The sequence below is a fragment of the Canis aureus genome, chromosome 27 (genome assembly GCF_053574225.1).
Source record: "Canis aureus isolate CA01 chromosome 27, VMU_Caureus_v.1.0, whole genome shotgun sequence".
Classification (NCBI taxonomy): Eukaryota; Metazoa; Chordata; class Mammalia; order Carnivora; family Canidae; genus Canis; species Canis aureus.
Genome location: NC_135637.1, coordinates 18,912,565 through 18,925,678, shown reverse-complemented (window position 1 = coordinate 18,925,678; position 13,114 = coordinate 18,912,565). Strand labels below are relative to the sequence as shown.

The 13,114-nt window shown below is 43.5% G+C and overlaps 1 long non-coding RNA gene across 20 annotated transcripts; it reads right to left on the bottom strand.

Moving 5' to 3' along the window:
- Window positions 1-5,392: 5,392 nt before the first annotated feature.
- LOC144299952 (uncharacterized) lies at window positions 5,393-12,424 on the bottom strand. 20 transcript variants are annotated; one of them, XR_013366620.1, is made up of 7 exons: window positions 12,174-12,424; window positions 10,480-10,594; window positions 9,260-9,362; window positions 8,343-8,424; window positions 7,583-7,686; window positions 5,785-5,894; window positions 5,393-5,569 (listed from the first exon to the last, which is right to left on the bottom strand). It is a non-coding gene; the product is annotated as an uncharacterized LOC144299952 (long non-coding RNA). The 20 variants fall into 20 exon arrangements; XR_013366614.1 differs by having other exon boundaries at window positions 7,583-7,694; window positions 12,174-12,423; XR_013366616.1 differs by lacking the exon at window positions 5,785-5,894 and having other exon boundaries at window positions 7,583-7,694; window positions 12,174-12,422.
- Window positions 12,425-13,114: the final 690 nt, after the last annotated feature.

The window sequence follows — 13,114 nt, the reverse complement described above, 5'->3', positions numbered from 1 at the left end:
TTAATTTAACAAACTTTTTTTTGGTGATGTTAGCTATGTACTAGGCATTATTTGAAGCAGTTTACAAAGATTCACACATCTAATCTCTGTTACAACTTTAGAGTCTCCATTTTACAAGTAAGGAAACTGAGACACCGAAAGGTTGATTTATCAGGGAGAAGTGTAGAGAGGATATGTGGCAGACAGCTTTAAGATGGCCTCCTTTGATCGATGATGCCACCTCCGGTGTTCTTATCCTGTGTAATTCCTTCCCCTTGAGTGTGGGTAGGATCCATGATTTGTTCTAACCAATGGAATATGGCAAAGGTGATTATTTTGCATAAGATCATAATGTCCATCCTGCTAGCATACTGTCTCCCTTGCTGGCTTTGAAGAGGCAAGTTGCCATGTGTAGGGGCTCATATGATAAAAAAAAAAAAAAAAAAAAGGCAAGAAATTGAGACCATCAGTGTGATAAGCCTTCAGAGACTGAATATTGCCAACCATCAGATGGGTTTGAAAGCAGGTCCTTTATAACACTCAGGTGAGACCCAAGCCCTTGTCAATGTCTTGATTGCAGCCTTATAAGAGACTCTGAAGCAGAGTCTAGACTCCTAAGCCACTGTGATATAATAAGTGTGTGTTGTGTTAAGCCTCTAGGTTTGTGGTTATTTACTTTGCAGCAATAGAAAACTAGTACAGGACATAAACCAGGAATCCTTTCTGGTTTATCCATCCAAATCCCATACACTCCACCTTTCCACCTTGCTGTCTCCCTTCTTCCCAGTCACAGGGCTTTGGGCAAGCTATTCAATCTATCAGTCTTGGTTTCTTCATCTATGCGATGAAAATAAAAATAATTCCAAATTCATATAAGGTTGCTATTGGAGATGAAGGAGAAAATCGAAGATCTTGGTAAAATGGTGGCCATTCAATGGAAGTTATCCTGTTGTTGAACCTCACAGCATCTGGAAGGGCACACGAGTTAAAAAGAATGCAATCATACACTAGGAAGCTGGTCTCAAACTAAACAGGGGGTCCAGAGATTGAGGCAAAATGGCTTTTCCATTCTATTCCTTTGGGTTCCCCTAGAATTCAGCTGTGTCTTTTCTACTTGGCTTTTGTTCATCTTCTCTCCCTTTGCTCACATTCCCTTGCATCTTTCCACCCCCTCTTCTCCTCCTGTGTCCCATCTCTCTCCCAAATCAGCACAGAAGGTGACAATCTCAAAATTTAAAATTGCCCTTGGAAATCCCTTAGGAGCCATCCTATTACAGAGTTACATGCTATGTCTCACTAAATCTTCATCTAAAATTGGAGCTGAGGACTATTTATTTGGTTTCTGTTAGCAATCATGTTAATCTACGTCTGTCTGTCATCTATCTATCTATCTATCTATCTATCTATCTACTTGTGATATATTTATCTAAGTAGGTATATTATATGTATCTGTGTGTCTTTAAGCTGTAGAACCACCTTCAGTGTGACAAAGATATCTTCACCCTGAGAGACAAGTAGGAAATGACACTAACTGGGAATTTGATAAATTCACATTTCTCATCTCATGCCTATTCTGGGGCATACACTTACTGAGTGGAATAAGGGAGCATAATTATCAGCACACTTGTGTTGATATTTCTCTTTTTATCTTAACTTTTGAGGCTCCCACTAATCGTATTTCATCAGTTCTAATTCTAAGCACACTATCAGTTCTAAGTACACTTTTTCTAATTTTAACCTGTCTGAAATGGAGATGCATTTTCCAGTCTGTTGTCCGCCAGCCAGCAGGCAGGCACAACGTGGTTCCATTCCCCATGTCCAAGCAAATTTGGTCATAGCTGTTCATATTGTCATCACTTCCACCGAGTTATACACACTGCCAGTCCTTCACAGGTTGATTTTAATTGCTGCTTAAAATGTCTTTGAAAAGATTACACTACAATATGATCTGGTATTGAAGTGGAAAGTTTCCGAGTACACAGAAAGGACCCCACGCAGAACAGTCGAGTGGAAGTTTCACATTAGTGAAAGAAATGCTTGTCTTTGGAGGAATGACTCCAGTTTTAAATGTTTTGAAAAGTAACAACCAAATTTTACTGAATGCCTAGAAAGTAAAAGACCACTGTAGGTGAGTCTGTATTGCATTTTGTCACCGAGATTTGTGCAGGAGTATTACTTGTCACACACCAAGCCAGGCAACAAGAGGCAAGAAAAATTGCCAAATCCCTCAGCAAAGATGGAGGGAATTTTAAATGAGGCATGGTGTGACTAATTTAGGTGTTGAAAAGGACTATAAAGGCATCGGTTGGTAATTTAATTACAAAAGTTTATAAAATTTTTTTTTTAATTTTACGAAAAATAACCGTATATCAAGATCAATGATGGAGTGATAAGGGTGCCTGGCTGGCTCAGTTGGAAGAGCATGAGATTCTTGATCTTCAGGTTGTGAGTTTGAGCCCCACACTGGGTGCAGAGATGATGAAATAAAATAAAATAAAATAAAATAAAATAAAATAAAATAAAATAAAATAAAATCTAAAAAACTATAAAAAAACAAAAGATCAATGATGAGTTTAATGAAAGACAGTTGAATTCAAGTTAAATTTCTGTGATACAGTTCCAATTTCATGATCAATGAATTCTTGTGGTATAACAGTGTATTTTTAAAAACCTCTAAGCAACTCCCTCTATCTTTCTGAAAATGTGTCCCAACAAGAGGTAGAAAAGGGGGGGAAAAAAGATTTCAAAATGAAATCTATATGCATGTGTTTTATGGACATGCAACAATAAGCAGCAAAACTGTGTGTTTCCATTAATCTGGAAAGAAAGCATGAGTGAATGCAACTGTTTAGTTGCTGGGAGGGATGCTTACCTCAGCTTTGTTTATAAGAATGAAAAACTAGAAATAATTTACCCGTGTGTCAATAGGAGTGAACTTAAATTATAAGACATTCATATAATGGAATTGTAGAATAGGCATTAAAGACGAAGTCAATGTTTATTGGTATTAGAAGGTATTCATGATACATAATAATAAAAAGGAGGATACAAGCCAAGCTTGATACCATTTTTGTAAAATAATAATCATCATAATAGTAGCGATAGGGTCTCTATATTCAACACATGAATGTTGAAGAGAAACAAATGAAATATAATAGTAGTTGCCTCCTGGAATGCCTGGGTGGCTCAGTTGGTTAAGCATCTGCCTTCGGCTCAGGTCCTGATCTGGGGCTCCTATGATTGAGCCCCACGTCTGCCTCCCTGCAGAGCTCCCTGCTTCTCCCCCTCCCTCTGCCCCTCCCCCCAACTTGGGCTCTCTCTCAAATAAATAAATAAAATGATTTTAATAATGTAGTTGTCTCCTTCTCCGAAAGGGGGAATGTGATTTTTATTTTCGTCTGAGTGTCTGATTCTCCTTAAAAAAATATTTTCATATAGTTAAAATAATAAGAAGAGGGGGGAAAAAAGGAATTGATATAGATCCTAGGAGATAAATGAAGAGGAGCCGCGCCAGCGCAGGCTTCCTCTGTGATGTCTCTTTAGATGTCCATAGGCTCCTATTCCAGTAATGACTTTGTCTGCTGGAAAAAAAAAAAAAATCCTAATCATGCCATTAATGAAAGTATTTTGGTGGCAAATGTTTTTAGTTTAGTAAACTAAGACGGCAGTAGTGGAAGCCCCCAGTGTGTGTTTGCATTTGGGTGGGGAGGGCTTTGCCAAATTTGTGAATACTCCAAGCTTGGGTGAGTTTTTCTTTCTTTTGTCTTTCCTCTCCCTTCCCTGCAGGAGGGAGGAAGCTTTTGTTTTGGCCACCAGCTATGTCTTTCTCAGTGGGTGTGTGTTAAGAGACTGCAGCAGGGAGGTGGTGATTACTGGAAGTGGCTCTGTTTGGGACTGAAGATTTGTGGCCCCCCCCCCCCCCCCCCCCCCCCCCGCCAACATTCATATGTTGGAGCCCTAACAACCCCCGCCCCCCGTGTTTGCAGATGGGCCTCCAAAGGAAGTAAGTATAGCTAAATGAGGTCATAAGGGTGAGGCCTTGATCGGATAGGATCCGTGTCCTTCTAAGCTTACTGTGTGTGTGAGATTGCACGTATGCATGCATACGCCCCTGCAACCGAGGAAGGGTCCTGTGAGAGCACAGTGAGGTTGCAGCCCTCTGAAAGTCCAGAAGGCAGGTCTCACCAGACAACAAATTAGCAGCACATTGATCTTGGGTTTCCTAGTCTCCAAACTGTGAGCGCTAAATTTCCACTGTTTAAACCACCTAGTCAGTAGTATTCTAGGTGACCCTGCATCCATTCTGGCTGCCTCTCTCTCCAAGACACTGAGATCGCTCCTGGCCTGAAGGCAGAGACCATTATTCCTGATCAACACTTGAGATGTCTGGACCCTCATCCCCTGTGTAGCCCCCTCTTCACCTGATTCCTTTATTAAAAAAAGATTTATTAATTTATTTGAGGGGGGGGAAGGGAGAACATGAGCAGGGGGAGGGGCAAAGGGAGAGCAAGTAGACTCCCGATGTGGGGCTGGATCTCAGGGTCCTGAGATTGGTAACCTGAGCCAAAAGCAGGAATTGGCTTCCTAACTGACTGTGCCCCCACCAGACACCCCTCACGTTGATTCTTTGAGTCTCCTTTTCTTCATGCCAAGAGCATTCCGACAAATGAAACTGAGCATTCTCATTGCTGCCTTGTTCTGCTAACGCTGGACTCTCTACCTGGGGTTCTGGGGTGTCATCCCCTTTCTGCCCCTTCCCCCTGCCCACACAAGTCTCTTCCTGCTCCTGCCTCATGATCATCACAAGGTGTGTGTGGAGGCCGAGAAAATTAAGGCCATTCCACCTCAAGTTTAGCATTAGCACAAGTACAGCCACCTTAGGCCCCTGTGAATAAGAGCTGAACTTTACAGGAAAAACTGCAGAATGTCCTCGGCAGAGAATCCCATATCAGAAAGACAACAGAGCTCAGAATGCCCTAGGCAGAGAAACCCATATCAGATCTTAAGAAACTCCTCCACCCTTTCCCCCATATTGGAATGAAAAAAAAAAATTCCTCTACCCCTTCTGAAAATCCCCTAGACCAGCCATAAAAAACCCAGCTGTAACCCACTTCAGGGTCCAAGCCCCTGCTCTGCTGTGTGTAGTATACTTGGACCCAAGCTCGAGCTTGTAAATAAACCCTCATGTACTTGCACCGGTGTCGGCTCCTTGGTGGTTTCTTGGATTCACAATCTTGGGCACAACAGTGTGTGTGCCTGTGTCACTCAATGGGCCCTTGAGTTGGTCTGTTCCCTACCAGGAAATGTGTCTTATCCTTCATTTTGATGTTGTTTTGGAATCTAGGTGAGGTTTGGTGGGGTGAGGTCTGGGGCCGTCGACCAAGAAAGAATTCTTGAGACATCTTTGGTGAAAAATGGTGGTTTTATTAAAGCACTGGGACAGGACCCATGGGCAGGAAGAGCTGCTGCCCGAGGGTTGTGAGGAGTATCTGATTAGGAGAAGTGAGGCTTTCAAAAGAATTTCTGTATGCTAAAAAACCCCTACAAGATATTGGAGGCCTTGCCATTGTTGAGTTAAAGTTGTTTTTCCCTGTAATAAAACATTAACATTAAGATAGTTGGGAGCTTCCTTCTGGAAGTTAGGTTACTGATAAGAATGCTTTTTTCCTTGTAAATCACTAAACCATTTTGTAAATTGAGGGAGACTCACGTCTATAGTACTATAATCTCTATAAATTAACTATTTGTTTTTCCTTTCTCTTAGCTTTAGGGTAGCCAGGAGTGCCTGAGTAATGTCACACATACCCAACCTGGGTTGAGGTGGGGGGGTGGAGGTGGATAGATGGGTGGGGGATGTCAGCTTGTGCTTTGTCCTCACTAGCCTTCTGTTCCCTCATCAGTTGTATCCCCAGCACCTAGAAAAGTCAGGCACATAAGATGCACCCATTAAATATCTGTTGTAGAATAAATGAATGAAGAGGAATGAGTAACATAGGAGTGCCTGGCCCCTAACAACCCCAGATTCTTGGACCTTCTGAAATAATCTAATGCAGTTTCCAAAACTCATTGCTTTCTGGATCCCTCAACACTCTTAAAAATTATGGAGGACCCCAAAGCGTATGTTTGTGTGATTAGATCTATCATTAGTTACCATATTAGAAACCAAAGCTAACAATTTTTAAAAGTATTTATTTAAAATCCATTTAAAAACAGTAATAGGCCCATGAAATGCTCAGAGAGGGTATGTCAGTTGTCCAAGATCACACAGTAGGCCAGTAGCAGAAACTGGGATTCAAACCCCGAGTTAGGGTTTGAGTTTTGGCTGAGTCCATTATTCACATTCTCAGAGCATAACTAAACGCTTGTGAGTTGAAAAAAGGAGAAGAGGTTAGGTTTCTCCCAAAATGTGGGCTTCCCTCAGAGTTGATAGAGGGTAGGAATACCCCAGCAGGTCAAAGAAGAGCTGAAGGGTCAGGACTGGCTCAAGTTGGAGGTGAATCTTGGTGGATTTCCCTCAGACTTCATAAGAGATGCTTTGAGGCCAATCCACCAAATATCAAATCCATGATATGTAGTTCTCTGAAAAATCAAGTTGCTAACGACCAGTTGCTCAAATTAGTCAAATTTTCCAATTTTCCAAATCTCATTTAAGGAAAATTCTCATCGAATATAGTTAATGAATATCAATATACTCCTCCTGAATATAGTCAATGACTACATTCTTCTACATATGGTGTTTTAATATGCTCACTGATAGTACTCAATGAATTTATACTTCTTGAATACTCTTACCCCCAAATTTATTCAAGATATTTTAATTATATTCAAGATTCTAAGATATTCAAGAATATATTTTTCATTAGAAGATAGTTATAAGAAAGCTAAATAGCTCCCATGATATTTAGCTTTAGACAAATTGAGCTGGAAATGCTGCTGAGAATATATTCAAGACCAATTTATTAAGCAGATCATATTCATAGTCATTGGAAATCTTTAAGAAAGCCAGTCTTCAAAGCATGTTTGGCAAATACAGCAAGCTGATGAGTTGGTGGTCTGGTTGTTAGCATGTGTCAGGCCAAGGCCTCTTGTGCCCATCTGGGGCCATACATCTCTCAATTCTGTGGGAGATGCAGGAGGAAGAAGTCCTATTACAAGACTATGAGTCATGTCTGGACCCTCAGAGGATAAGAAAACATTGTGTCCCCAAACACTACCTGGACCCATTGGTCACCTTTTTGAGAGGGAAAAACACAGAAGAGAAAAAGAGAAAGAGGGACTCATGTGGGCTGCATCATACTGCCGAGGACTTTGTAGGCATTATTTCTCTTAATCAACCCAAAGTTATGAAAATTATCCCTTTTGCTAATGAGGACATTGAGCCTCAGACATGTGAAGTGACTGGTCCAACATCATCTAGTTATTCAAGGTCAGAGTGCAGGTGTGAACTCGGGCAGAATGGATGTGAACTCAGGCAAAGTGGGGATGTGAACTCAGGTAGTATGGGGATGTAAACTCAGGTGGAGTGGGGAGGTGAACTCAGGTAGTATGGGGATGTGAACTCAGGTGGAGGGCAGCTTGGGTGGCTCAGCGGTTTAGCACTTGCCTTTGGCCCAGGGCATGATCCTGGAGTCCCAGTATCGAGTCCCACGTCGGGTTCCCCACATGGAGCCTGCTTCTCCCTCTGCCTGTGTCTCTGCCTCTTTCTCTCTGGATTTCTCATGAATAAATAAATAAAATATTTAAAAAAAGATAAACTCAGGTGGAGTAGGGAGGTAAAGTCAGGCGGTGTGGGGATGTGAACTTAGGTAGTATGGGGATGTAAAGTCAGGTGGAGTGGGGAGGTGAACTCAGATGGAGTGGGGATTTGCACTTGGGCAGACTATGCTTTTGGACTCAGACAGTGAGATTTCAGAACTAGAGGTCTGTGCCATTGGACTATATATTCTCCCACGAAGATGAAAGGGAATCAGTGAACAGAGAAACAGACATTGGAGGTGCAGGGCTTTGCAGCGAAGGAATCTGGGAGCTGTAATGGGATTTGATGGCATGTCCACTTGGATGTTAGACGAACCAAGAGAGGAAGCAGGAGAAGGAATTATGAGTCCCATGGACAAGCCCCCTTTCCCTTCTCTTTGCCATGTAGAAATGAAAATGATAGAAATTCTGATGATCTCCTGGTCTATTTGTTTTCCCATAGTCATGTGTCCCATAGTCACTTAGAGCTTGGATCCAGCTATATTATGTTCCCTGAAATATAAAAAAAGCTAAGCACAAAGAACCATGAGAGAGGAACACTAGCCACTGGCATAGAAGCTTGCACAGCTTCCAGCAGCAACTTTATAGAACTTTTCCAAAATACTCACTTCATTCTTTCCAGGAGAAAAAAAAAAGCCCTTTAATTTTGTTCTTTATTATCCAAGTAAGATGCACACTGCATGCATATTGCTGATAAACAAACAGACAAGACACATGTAAGCTAAAATACTAAAATAAAAATCACCAATAAATCTTCCCTCCCCTAATCCAAAAAAATCATTGTTAATAATGGATATATTTTTCCCAGGGCTGTAGTTTCTATGCAATTTTCAAATGAGATCATATTGCACATGTTATTTTGTAACCTGAATGTATTTGTAACCCTGAATGTATTATGATCATATTCATAAGAGCCACTTCACATCATTTTTATTAATTGCAGATTTGTGATTGTTGATGACTTTATTCCCTGTCCCCAAAGAGGTGAGAGATGGGGAAACATTTTGGGCCTACCTAGGGTGCGGCTTGCCAAATCAGGGACCCTCAGACGGGACATTAGAGGGCTTTACTGGGTGGATCTTTAAGCCACCTGCAGTCTCCCCTTGGCTAGTCAGGGCTCAGGAGCCTTCTGATGGGGAAAATTTGGGGAGCCCTTGCAATAATATTCCACCAATGTCGTGAGGCTGTGAGCAAGTGCCCTCACTTTCTTAGGCTCCTCTGTTGAAAGAGGCTGTTTTGAGAATTGTATGTAATAAGACTGTTGGGTGCCCACACAGGACCTGCTCCTTCTCCCTCTGAGCTCTGTGGATCTAACACAGACACTTCCATTGACACTGGAGGGTCTGCAGAGCCCTCCCAAGGACAATGGAATTTAGTGGTGTTGTTCCTCCAAGACAATAATGTTTGGCAGGGCACAGCAGAACTTGGCAGGACTGCGTGACTGGGCTCCTCTGAATGGCAGAAATTTGGCCCCGGTGCCCTGGGCCTCAGCATTCTTTTTTTCCCCATGGGCTGGCTTTCCTACCTCCAAGTCCCCCTCTTCTGCTTCTGGCTTGGTGTCCTTCGCGGTTCCCAGCTGTGTCTTTTTGCGGAGACCCAGAGAGGACAGGCTCAATGCAGTGGATGTACTGCTGGTGATAATGGGAAGTTGGTGAAGCCCTTGGGTGGTGACCTGAGGCTGGACAACCTTTTCCTCGATGTCATTTAGCATTTGAGAATAATTGCAAAGAACAGACATCCTCCAAGTAGTCATTTTCCTATGCAAGAGAGACTCCTCCAACAATAACTTATTTCTAGCCAGTTAGTGAGATAATGTATATGTAAAAACCTCACCCCAGTGCACATAGGAAGCATTGCATATGTGCTGTTCCTATGCTTATGGTCACTTTTAAAGGCATAGAAAGCATGAGGATCCTGCATCTGGGCAATGGTGGGGAGGGAGTCTGAGGCCCTCTCTCCACTCCCACTCCTCGGGCAGGATGCATGCCAGGGAGTATTTTCATACCCCCTCACTGCCTGAAGACAGCCAGGGTGTCACCAGGCAGATAAATGTGCTCATCCTCTCCCGCTAAAATTGGCACGTCCGGTGTGGAGTTTCGATGATTTATTTACCAGTGACAGTTCTGCTCTGGGGTGGAAGTGCCCTGGTTTGCGGAGTGGTTCATTCATTTGTCTTTGTTGGCAGTCCAGGCCCGTGGGATCCCCATCTCAGCTCCCACCAATGCCTTATTCCTTCCATATATTGCTGCTCTCATTGAGGCGGGGAAGATAAGGAGTTCATGGTGTGCTTGCCTTCCCACCTGCAGAAGCACCCTCTTGGGTCTGTTTTGGGTGGGGGTGGTCCCTCGAGATGGTGCTGGAGGTGGGAGGTATATGTGGCATTAGAGAAACCACATCTTACAATCATGGACCTTTTTAAGATGCCACGGGGAGTCAGATTGCTCTGGGCTCAAATGCTGTCTCTGCTGTTTATTAGTTGTGTGGCCTCAAGCAAATGGCCTGACCTCTCTGATCCTTGAATTCCTCATCTGTTATGAGGGAATAATAACCCGCATTTCCTGCTCTCTTGTGAGGATAGAATACGAAAAGCACCTGACACATAGTAAAGTGAGCCTGACATATGTAGGAAGCTCTTAATAAAAGGCAGCAGTTATTCCTATCTTCATATCCTCATTATTATTCCCCTGGGCTCAGAGCTGGTCCCTGGAAAAGAGGGAATGTGTTCCCTTTACACTTTTGACATACCAGAGGGGGAAGCAACTTCTAGGAAAAGCCAGACAGCTGGGATGAAGGTCCGACTCCCTATGCTTTCTCTGTGTGAGATCTTGAGGGAAGGTACTCTGAGCCTCTGTGTTCCCATCTGTAAAATGGAAAGTAATTGGCTTCAAGGGCATTCTGTGAAGATCAACTTTCTTCTACCTTCATTACTTGCAAAATGCTTTACGATTTACAAAGGGTCGTGACAGTCATTATCTGATAACGGATTTTCAACAGAGATACTCCAGCCCCAGGGATGGAACATAAACCCCGATTCATGAATAGAGAAACCAGGGCTCAGGGAAGGACAGCAAATGATACTGTCCCAACTCATATTCATTCACTTAACCAATATTTATGGAGTGCTTACTGCACACCAGCTACTGTTTGAGGTGCTTCAGATACGTTGATGAGCAAGACAGGCAAAAAAAATCCCTGTCTTCACAGAGCTTACATTCTAGGGGTACGACATGGATGGAAAAAAAAAAACAATGGAAATAATAAATACATTATTTATGTAACATGTTAGAAAGTGGCAAGTCTTGTGGAAAGAATATATCATGACAGGAGGCTCAAGAATGATGGATGAAGGAGGGTGGGCTGCAGTTTTAAAGAGGGTGTTCAGGATGAGCCTCATTGAGAAGGTGACAGCTAAGCAGATGCTTGAAGGAGATGAGAGTGTCAGCCAAGCAGATGGAGGAAGAGAATTCCAGGCAGAGAGAATAGCATGTGCAAAGGCCCAGAGGTGGCAGCGTGCCTGAGGTATTCACAGAACAGAGAGGGGTAGAGTGGGGAAAGTGGAAAAGGATGAGGTTGGAGGGACACAGAGGTAATGCAATGTGCATGCAGAGAGAATCCTTTAGGGCTTTGTAGGCATAATAAGGACTACAGCTTTTACACTGAATGAATTAAGGAGTTATAGGAGGGTTTGAATAAAGTTGAGCCATGGTCTGAGAAATATTTTTCCCAGGATCACTCTGGCTATTGTGGATGAATTGACTGTGGGGTGTCCATCAGTGGTTGGATGTATAAACAAAATGTGGTCTATCCATACAGTAATATATTATCATATAGCCATTAAAAGGAATGAAGTTCTGACACATGGGTGGATGAAACTCGAAGACATGATGCTAAGCGAGAGAAGTCAGACACAAAAGGACAAATATTGTATGATTTCGCTTTTACGAGCTGTCCAGAGTAAGCGCACTCACAGAGATGGAAAGTAGGTTAGAGATTACGAGGGACTGGGGAAGGGAGGAATGGGGAGTTATTGCTTAATGCCTGCGGAGTTCTGTTCGCAGTCATGAAAAGGTTTTGGAAATAGATAGTAGCGATGGTTGCACAAATTGTGACTGTCATTAATGCCACTGAATCGTGTACTTGCACAAAGGGTGAAATGGCAAATTTTATTACATGTTTTATTTACCACCATGAGAGTATTTTCAAAAGACTGATTGTGGGGACGAGAGTGGAAGTGGCCTCTGCTGTAATGTCCGTGGGCTCAGATCAAGGTGGAGGTGGAGAAGAGGTGAGAAGTACTCAGATGCCAGATATGCTTGGGAGTTATGGATTTCCTGAAAAGTTGCAGGTAGAGCTATTGATTCCCAGCACCATGTTGGAAACTGGGTCTCCAGAACCTTCCCGAGGACCCCAGGATCACACAGCAAGTGTGTTATACTCACTGCGGGTCATGCTCTTCCAGCTGCCTGCAAGGTTTCCTGCTCCTGGTCACCCTGCCAGGACTGGGAGGTGGATTCCTCTGGTCCTTCGGGGCACATGGTGGTAACTATGTAGAGTGGATGTTCTGGGCTGGAGCCCTGATGGACGTCAGCCGCCCCTCAACCACCGTCACATCCTGGGCTGGCACCAACGGTCCTGCCCTGGTGGTTCAGCTATGAGTTGGCAGGTCCCTTCTGTTTGTTGCATCACTCTGTTGTTGTCTTGGAGATGAGCTGCAAGGTCATGAGCCCAGTTTAGGAACTAGGTGGAGCTAGGTGGAGCAGATGAGCTCATGAGCAACACTGTTGCTGTTTGCAAGGGGGACCTTAGTAACCGGCCACAGAGAGATTGGCCCAAATCTTCCTCCTCTCGAATTCGGGCACCATAGACAGGGGGTCCTGGGGAACTCAGCATGGGTTATGGTCTCAGACAGTCCTGGGTTCAGATTCCAGCCCTGCCTCCTACTTCCTGTGTGACTTTGGGCAGATTGCTTCTCTTCTCTGATTCCCCATTTCTTCCAGTTGGGATGATACTACCCAACTCTGGGACTTCTAAGGGTTAAGGGATAAGTAGATGAATGAGTGTTGTAAAGTGACCACAGCTAGACAAACAAGGACTCATATGACAGAGGACATCAGCATATGGACCATGCCTGGTGACAGGTTGACAAGGAGGGGTGTATATGATGCCATGTTCTGAAGAGGCAGAGAAAGGGAGAGAGCCGTTTGCAAGAAGAGGTACTGAGTTATTTTTTGCCCAGGTGGAGCTTGAGAAGTCCCTGCATGGAAATGCCCAGGAGGCATTTGGAGCTCAGGAGAGTTGATCTGGGCCAGAAAGAGGGACTGGGTGTGCTAGCTTAGACAAGATGGCTTAGTGGAGCAATAGGATGTGTGATGATCCCAGG